A 10,519-nucleotide genomic window follows, 5' to 3' on the forward strand; every position below is an offset into this window, starting at 1 on the left:
TTTTTAGTAATCAGGATGCATTCATTCTTCAATTCTTTTGATAGTATATTATAATACATAGTTTCCTTCCAGGGTGAGAACAAAACCCTTTCCACACTGTCTTCCTAGATCTCTCACGATTACAGTGTAGTTGGATTTTGCTTATCGAATTGAAAATTATCTTTCCTTTCTTCCAGTTTAATGATTGATCACCTATGCAGAAAGAATAAGATCTTTAATACTTTGAATAAATATCTTTTAAGAAATTATTATAATATTGGTTTATTCCCAATACAAGATAATTATGTTTGCTTATTAAAAGATCCTTTAAACTGCTGCTGCATTCTATTTATAAAATGATTCCCATGGCATCTCTACAAAAAAGAAATTCGTTGATACAAGTCCTCAATATTTTCTAGTAAGTCGATTAACAATAATTTTTTTTATTACCTGGTACGAGGCTTGGCAATACAATTTGTAAAAGAAAAGAATCCCTTATGTAATATGATTCCTATTTGTCTTTTAAATTTGTAAAAATTTAAGATTGTAACGTTCTGATTTAAACATTATTTCAATTTTATGTAATTGTTTAAACTAATATACGTTTGTTTTTACGTCCCTATGCAATGATGACTTTGGATAATAAAATTTTTATCCAGAAAAATATCACATTAAAATTATTTTATATTCAAAGTATGTTAATAAGTATGTAATGTTTAAACCAGTACATATGTGTTTAAACAATCTGAAATATAAAGAGATTGCATTAGAATATTAAAATAATATTTAAATAATCGATAGGAATGTCTATTGTTGTCTAAAAGATCGGAATATATGATCTATGTACCGTCCCTTCGAAATCGATCGTTGAAATGAGACGTTGTCCTCTATGAAAGTACTTTTATAAATGTTGTTTATAAGACCTTCCAAACAATGCGCATGTGTATAAAGGGTGTCATACATCTAATACATAATCTTTAAGATTAAAACGTTATGATTTTCATATTTTTATCTATTTTAAGTAATTATTATAATGCTTCTGAGCAGTGGTGACTTCGAGGGTAAAATTTAGCTGCAATATAAGAAAAGTGCATTAGTGCATTAAAATAATTGTTAACTTATATTAATTGTTACATTTCTCTAAACAATTATACAACCAATCTATTGAAACAATTAATAAACAATATACAAATGGAAAATGTGAATTATTAAAGTTTACCATTATGACAGAAGAAAGCTGAGGTGTTTGCTCATTTAAATACCAAAAAAATTACCAGGATTCATTTTAAAATCTTGTAAACTCTTCTTTTATGTATGTACTTGATACACAAAACAATAAGAAAGCCTAATAGATGCTGTGCTTTTTCAAATCTTCAAATACTTGCAAATCTGAAAATCATATGATTGTTTTAGTAAAGTATCAAGCAAATTGAACGAGTCTATATATGTATATGTATGATATTTGAATAAGATGTCACTCTCCCTCTCTCTTTTCCCTTCTTATACTTTTTATATTACTCTTCTTTATGTTATAAAAGAAAAGAGATATACTTACCACAACTGATATCAATATAAAAAAGTAAACACAATTATTAATTAGATAAAAAAGTAAACACCATCAGACTGAGACTGAGTATATGCATTCATGCTGTTTTCTACCAATGTTTGAAAACCTAAAAAAAAAGTATAAAGTAACATAGCATTGGTATAATATAAAGAAAATTCAATATATGAGTGTTTTGTATACGTGTAACACGTTCCTTGTTGATATTCACAAAATAGTGTGTAGAATAAGGACAATATACACTAAAAACTTTATAACATTGCACTGAAAACACAATTATATAGAAAAGAAACCACGTTATAGAAATCTTTAAAACAAATGATATAAAGCACTATAGCCATCCTTAAAGAATTAAAATAAATTAAAACAAAACAATTGACATCTCTCATGCCAACCATGAAAGTATAAATTCCCATACTCTGTATTGATATGGAAAAACTCTCGTTATTTTAATTCTTGAAGGATGGCTATAATGATGTATGTCAATTGTTTTTAAAATATCTGCAACGAGGTTTCTTTTCTATACGATTCTGTTTTTCTGTGTGGTTTCTAGTGTATAACCTCCTTATTTTATTTCTTATTTTTTAAATATTATAAAGGAACGTTTACACCTAATAGGAAAATAAAATTATTTTTGATTTATTAAATAAATAAATTTTGTGTGTATTTCTGTGCAGTGTGATAAAGTTTTTAGTGTATACTATCTTTATTCTACACATTATTTTTTAAATATTAACAAGGATAACTTGATACTTTACTAATACAGTCTTATGATTTTCAGATTTGCAAGAATTTTAAGATTTGGAAAAGCACAACATCAATTAGGCTTTCTTATTGTTTTGTGTATCAAGTACATACATAAAAGAAGAGTTTACAAGATTTTAAAATGAATCCTGGTAATTTTTTTGGTATTTAAATGAGCAAACACCTCAGCTTTCTTCTGTCATAATGGTAAACTTTAATAATTCACATTTTCCATTTGTATATTGTTTATTAATTGTTTCAATAGATTGGTTGTATAATTGTTTAGAGAAATGTAACAATTAATATAAGTTAACAATTATTTTAATGCACTAATGCACTTTTCTTATATTGCAGCTAAATTTTACCCTCGAAGTCACCACTGCTCAGAAGCATTATAATAATTACTTAAAATAGATAAAAATATGAAAATCATAACGTTTTAATCTTAAAGATTATGTATTAGATGTATGACACCCTTTATACACATGCGCATTGTTTGGAAGGTCTTATAAACAACATTTAATAAAAGTACTTTTATAGAGGACAACGTCTCATTTCAACGGTGGATTTCGAAGGGGACGGTACTTAGATCATATATTTCGATCTTTTAGGCAACAATAGACATTCCTATCGATTATTTAACAATTATTTTAATATTCTAATGCAATCTCTTTATATTTCATATTGTTTAAACACATATGTACTGGTTTAAACATTACATACTTATTAATATACTTTGAATATAAAATAATTTTAATGTGATATTTTTCTGGATAAAAATTTTATTATCCAAAGTCATCATTGCACAGGGACGTTAAAACAAATGTATATTAGTTTAAACAATTACATAAAAATTGAAAAAATGTTTAAATCAGAACGTTGCCATGTGATAAAGTTTTTAGTGTATATTGTCTTTATTTTATTCGTTATTTTTTGAATATTAACAAGGAACGTATACACCTAATAGAAAAATAAATTAGATAAGAATAATTATTAATTGGATTAATAATTAGATAATTATAATTGATAATAAAATTGATATTTAATTGATGTAATAAATAAATTATGTATGTTCTTCTGTGCGGTGTGATAAGGTTTATAGTGCATATTGTCTTTATTCTTTTCGTTATTTTTTAAATATTAACAAGATACTTGTACCTTAAATAGAAAAATAGAATAAATTTTTTATTTATTTAATAAATAAATTATCATATCTAGCTTGACTAGCGTGGTCATGAAGAAAGCCGAGTTACGTACGTGTGACAAGGAAGCTTGTGTGCGTGAATTTCTATATGATAATTGGGAATTTCTGATTGGTCACTTATCTCTGCAATAATTATCAGCCAATCAGGGCTCTTTGCTGATCATTCTTCTTCCTTTTCGCGGCGTCGGTGCTGGAGATCGGACGGATGCTACGTCGTCCCGTTAATCTCAGGTAATTAAAAAATATTTTCTAACGTAAATAATCTTCCTATATACTAATAGATTCTTCTAGCAAATGACTTCCAAATGATATAATCGAAAGATTACGATAATGTCGAGGATAAAGAATATTTGCGTAGAAAAAAATTCCATGTACATTGGTATGCATTTTTCTACGCAATGATATATATATCTTGTTTTACGGCATCATTTCTATGGATATCGACTTATAATGTTCAATTTTGATTGTTTGGATTAATAAAGTATATATTTCGACAATTTTTATGTTCCTATATCCTATTTTTAACTATTCGATATTTTTCTATAATAGATGTAAAAAATGCAAAATCTCAAGTAGCCATTGGTCAATGGATTTCGCTACTTTTTTTGAAAGTTGACTACCACGCATACTACCGCGCGCAGCAGATGCGCAGCAGAGGCAACGCAGTGGCAACGGCAGGGGGCGCAGGGGAAAGGTAGAGGAAACGCCATTTTCTGTCAGCTGTATATGTTCCAGCGTACTGCGTCATCTCGTTTAATTCAGGTAATTGAAAAGTATTTTACACCTTTCTATTATATATCAAACGATAGCTATAAGCAAGATTTCCATACGTGAGTATTTTCAAAACGAAATATTGAAAAGTTCGATAGATATCTGTGAGAATATAACATCGATATATCTCGATATCCCGCCAAATCTCACCAATGTTACTTAACAATATTTCTTCTAATTTCCAGTTTTTTTCATGGTATCGATAATTACTACCATCTCTAATGATGCTCTAATTAATTATTTTTCATAATTATCTATTCAAAGATCGTATTTCGTATTAAATTCGATTCCTGTAACATACACACACATACAAGCATATATTCATAAGTATAGGTAGCTCGTACACATACACTCATATTTTTGATTTTCTTTATGTTATACTAATGTAATCTTTTTTTTTCCTTTTTTAGGTACCGAGCATTAGGAGAGAGTCCAGCAGGAATACATATACTCAGTCTAACAATTGTGTTTACTCTTTTTTATCTTCATATTCATCGAGGTAAGCGTTATTCTTTTTTTTAAACCATACAGAAATGTATACAAAGAGTGAGAACGAAAGTGAGAGAGAGAGAGAGAGAGAGAGTGAGAGAGAGAGAGAGAGAGAGAGAAAGAAAATAAGAAAAAAAATATTCTATCTACGGGCAATAACGAATGTGTACGTATATTCCAGGAATTTCTCGAAGTGAGAACAGAAGAAACGAAGACAGTCCGAAAACAAAACGAAGACAGCCGAACGTTCGACATGAAGGACGCGATTACGTGTTCATTCCAGATCATTCCTTCAACGAGCTAACAATAAGATCTAACGACGTGACGTATTAAACTATTATATATATATATATACGTTATCGATTTTTATTAACAATTTTTACTGATATTAAATACTTTATATGTATTTTATACAAGTAGTGAGATAAAGGCAATTAATATTGCTTGAATTTATATTGATTCTTTATGATAAAAGATCTTTAAAAGTGTGCAATGCCTTCAGGAATGATTCACAGGATATATTGTTCTATAATCTTTTTAGTATGTTTCAGCTTTTCAGAGTTTTATTTAATTTTATTTTATTCATCGTCATCCTAAGGGTAGGATACCCATCCTGCAGTCATCAATGAAGACTAAAAGTAAGTATATTTTCCTATTAAACGTTTCTATGATAACTTTAATGGTTTTTTATTATAACGATGATATTAATTGTTCTTTTTCTTTTTCTGTTTCAGAACATCATTGCAATCGAGCGCGTAGGCAATGAGGTACTCGTGTGTTGCATCGTAAAAATAAAATACAAAAGAATCGGAAATAAAGTCAGTGTTGATCGTCGCATGTTAAAGTTTCGTTTGCTCGGTTAAGAAACTCCGTAAGTTTCTTTTATTCGGTTTAAACGTGTGCTCATCGTCATCCTAAGGGTAGGATACCCATCGTGCATTCATCAATGAAGAATAAACGTAAGTCAATTTTTATTTTAAACACTTTCTCAATAATTATAATAATTTTTTTACTTACAACAATGATATTTATAATTTTGTTTTTATTTCTGTTTCAGATCATCATGGGAATATATCAGTGTTGGAAGTGTTTGTGAATTGTGTTTGTGAAGTGTTGCAAGTGTTCGTGCATTGCTATCGTGCGCGAAGCAATATACGGGAGTGTTGTATCGTAAAATATAAAAATCACGGATTAGAAGCACGTTCGTTCGTTAATTTCAATTCCGTCGCGTTCGCGAACTATTTTGAAATTTATATATTAAATTAACTGCGACCAATGCAGTAATTGCATTAGAGTTTGTTCGAGTAAAGTTGTATTTTTATCTTTAAACAGTCGCACAGACTGTTCGCGTATTAGAATCAGTGCATCAATGAAGATTTTTTACTTGCATTGACTGTGTGCAAGCAGTCTTTGGAAGCCAGTTGTAGAATCAGTGATCGGGCGCATAATAAATTAAAATCATACGCGAATTAAAGCCAGTGTTGTTCGCCGTATAATAAAATTTCGGTTTCGCGATAAGAAACTCATCTATAGTTTCTTATTTTCGTTTATACCGCGTTTTTAGATTCACGCGAGGTGCATCGCCATGGTGCAATTGAATTTCATCCCATTGGAATGCATTGTAAGTATCTATTTTTATTTACATTTTATTCGATTTTATTTTAATATGATTTTGGATTATATTGCAGATAACTTATCGTTATGTTCTATTTTATGTTACAGATAAGACAATGGATTTCCTTACTTTGCAAAGATGTGGAATGAATTCTTCGATGGATCTTCGATGGATCTTCGATGGATCTTCGGTGGATCTTCGGTGGATCTCCTTCAATACCAAATCGAGGAATCTTCGATCGCCAGACCACAATACTTGCTGCGAAGTAGGAGTGTTTTGGAGCCATCGTAGAACTTCTTATGCCGTGAGTTAAAATTTAAAGTCCCTCCGGTGCTCAATCATGTCGAGGATGAAAGGTCCTAATCGGCACGAGTTACTGGTTGTAATTATTCCAATAAATTAGTGACGAGCACATGAGTAATTCCTTTCTAGGAGTTACTCATGAAAATTGTATATTATATTGTATATTGTATGTATATTTTATATTAGTTCAGGATAGGTTTTCTTGTCTCACCGGTTAAATTCATTTAATTAATAATGCAATTAATAAATGCACTTTCTTTTTATTACGTGTTTTGTTCGTGGTTAGTAGTGGTGAAATCGAGCATTTATTTACTCGTTTTGTCCAGAAAAGCATGTAATAAATGTCTTACATGCATTGCTTCGTACTTAGTTTATCTAATCGCGATTAATTGTAATATATCGATACTTCGATATTATAAATAAATGAGCAAGAAGACAAACTCATTCGCGACGGATAGATTCTAGCAGTTAAGTGGTGGCTCAAAGCCCAGTTCTTTTATTAGAACAGCCAACTTAATGAAAGGAGTCGTCCGAGGTTTTGAAATCTATTAAAAGATATTAAAAGATATTAAAAGATATTTTTTATCAAATAAATTGTAGAGTCCTTAGTCGCTTAGATGAATTTTTATAAAAATGTATATTTATATGTTATGTATATATGTGTTTTTAATCATATTTTTTAGATCAGGATTTTCAGCTTCTAATGTACTAATCTCCCGTTTCTCCCCCCTATTCTTTCTGCGTTCTCATCTATACGTGTGCCCAGGTGCTACTCGTATGGGTGAGAAACGGTTAGTATAGGTTTAGTTTTAAGTTTTTCCCCTATTGGCGGCTGTCATTGTGCTAGTGATTGCACGATGTACTTTACACCTGTGTGTGCGTATTAGGTAGTGTACTGTACATCGTTTCGTAATAGTTTTTAATTAATAAATTATTTAATATTTAAAGTAATACTTAGTATAGCACACCTAGAGTTAGGTGTAATATGAAAAATACACATGGTTGTATTTTTCTATTTATATAAAATTTTTCTTATTTTTTTTTTGTAATATATAAAATCGTTTTGAATAGTAGAGTTACCGCATTTATTTTGTGGAAACTTTGATATACTTGTATATTACTAGTATGCATATATACTAGTATGTACCAGTATTTTTGTTTTAGTCTTTTATGCAATAATCATTAGCCTTGGCAGTCGATTACAGCATTGGTACGTACTCCCATAAGTTTAGAAAACACGCGTTTGAACTAGGGTGTCGGAGGTGCCCCGGGGCATGCTCTCTAGTTTAGGCTTTTGCACCCTGGTGGTATGTGAGAGAATCGTGGAGTGAGTGGGTGGGTACGTATGTGTATTTGCTCTTTTTAAATATGGGTAATTGGCAGGCAGGTAGCATACTTCTTTGAGCGAATGTGAAAACTTTAATTTTAAGTAGGTAGGACCCAGGAAAGGCACTAGGCTTACTTTCACTCCGGAGTGGAAATTCCGCCTCCTGGTTTATACAGAATGGTTACAAAAATTTTTTTTTATTCATTCCATTATGCTTCCTTTGTAAATTTATTTTGTAACTCTTCTGTAATTTTTATTATGTATCATGAGATTCAAAGGAATTTGCAACGATTTGAAAGATTTATTTCTATTTCGATTCTATCTCGAACGAGATAGAGTCGAACAAATTCGCAAATACTTTGGATCCATTTGATACTTAGTTTTAAGTATTGTAATATTAGCACTTCGCACAATCGCGATTTTCTCAATTAGAATTATAACGAATGAATGAAATTAAAATATTGCAAGAAAATGCATAACATTTATTGCTTATTTATTTCAATTCTATTTTATTTTTTGATATTAAAAGTGCGACGTGTTATTAGGTCATCGATAATTATCTGCTTGGACATTCATTTAATTGTGCTCGTTTATATGTCAATAAACTCTAAGTTCATTGATGGTCCACGAGCTTTAATAACTAACGGAAAATGTAAAGTAATTTTTTAATAATCGAGAATTAGAATTATCAAACAAAATATCAATTAATTTGCGAAAAAAGTACGAGATATCTTATCTTGCTCGAACGTAGAAATTGTCCAATGCAGTTTTCAGGGATGAAGAAAGAAGAGGCTAAATGCCGAAGAGGCTAATTGCCGAAGAGGCCCCCACTTAATTGTGGCTGAAGAGGGCAACTACATAGACTATTAAGTTATTTTCAAAGGTTCAACAATAAGTTCGAACTTTCGAAAATAGCTCTTTAGTCATATTTTATATTCTATTGCATTATTTATTTGCTCGTCATTAATTGTAATTGTAATTGGAGATGATGGACCATTCCATCTCCTTGGCACATCAAATCTGTGTGCCATATCGTCCAAAAGATGCATATGTGTTTAGTTAGAGTCAGAAATATTACAATTTTTGTATTATTAAATTTTGAAGCTTAAATAACGTTCGGTAAATATTACAGTAATTTCTCTTTTCTTGTTCGTCTTTTAAATTTTTCACTTTGATCGTATTTTATTAAATTTGCAATTTTTCTTTTCTATACAATGCAGTTTAAAGTATCTCATAATAATTAATAGATATTATTTTTTTATTAACTTAGTATTCTTTTTTTTCCTATTTCTTTATTTTTTATTTTTTATATAAATGTAAATCACGCGTTTAAATTTAATTTTATTGCAACGGTAATTAGAGATTTGATAAAAAGTAAATAAAGGATTCAATTGAAAAGTGCATCTGCGAATTGGACCACTTATATGTTAGGCTATTGTATCACTTGACTGTATGACTAATATAGTTTGCTTTTTGTTACAGGTGATCATCGTTGGATTTATCATCAAACCTTCTGGATTCTTTTTTATTTGAGTGGCTTAAATTGCTTCATTTTAAAATATATTATAAATGCATTTCTGAAGGCACACACATTTTTATATTAAAAATTAAATATAATTATTATTAAATTCTATTACCATATAACTATTACTATATATACTATCAAAGTATATGTCATCTACTATATATACTATCAAAGAATATGCATTTTTTTATATTATTGTACCGTCGTCGTATTAAGTATCTACTATGACCCATTGAGAACTGATGACCCGTTGCTTTACTTAGAAATAAAAAAAAGTTTTCACCATTTTCAATTGTCACTCACTAATTAATTAAATAATTTAAAAAGTTAGCAGTTATGGATTTTGAATTAGCAATCGCTAGCAATTAATGCACTTATTAATTTTTTTTAGTTGTTGAGGTTCTTATGCTAACTTTTCATAGAAGATAAGACGCATTGCATCAAAAATCCATTACCATCGGAGTTCTAGATTATGTTAAAAGTCGTAGAGTGGCGTCGTTGATCTAAAATATCGTGAGCGCAGGATCCGGAATTACACGATCGTCCTACGGGTCGTCATTCGACAGGAGTTTAGTCGGGCCGGTCCCGAAACGGTTCACGTCTGAACATCCTGCGGGACGTGAATTTAAGATGGCAAGGGATGTACATTTGATAGGACGGTCCATTAGTGGGGAAACAAAGGAAAAGTAAATAAGATATTCGGCTTTTTTAGTGAACGAATAATAGAAAAACGGAAGAAGTTAGATACGCGGAGTATGAACGATCCAGAGAGTGAGAAGAAGGGGGTCTGCGCGAAAGGAACCTTTAGATTCGTCTAATTGCACGTCCAAATTCCTGGTGTCGCGTCTTAAATCGTAATAATGCTTCATAATCGTGTTATATCATTATATTTAATCGATCATAATCGTTATTCTTCTCGAGATAAAATCACGTAGAACATTCGAATAATTTTCATATATATTTACAGCCATTTTATCTTTTTTTTTCCACTTGTTCGC

General features: G+C 30.2%; 1 long non-coding RNA gene across 1 annotated transcript; it reads right to left on the bottom strand.

The window, feature by feature from the left end:
* LOC122517401 lies at positions 1 to 305 on the bottom strand. Its single transcript, XR_006303838.1, has 2 exons — positions 275 to 305; positions 1 to 192 (listed from the first exon to the last, which is right to left on the bottom strand). It is a non-coding gene; the product is annotated as an uncharacterized LOC122517401 (long non-coding RNA).
* Positions 306 to 10,519: the final 10,214 nt, after the last annotated feature.

This window comes from Polistes fuscatus, unplaced genomic scaffold (genome assembly GCF_010416935.1).
Source record: "Polistes fuscatus isolate 324 unplaced genomic scaffold, CU_Pfus_HIC Scaffold20, whole genome shotgun sequence".
NCBI classification, from domain to species: Eukaryota; Metazoa; Arthropoda; class Insecta; order Hymenoptera; family Vespidae; genus Polistes; species Polistes fuscatus.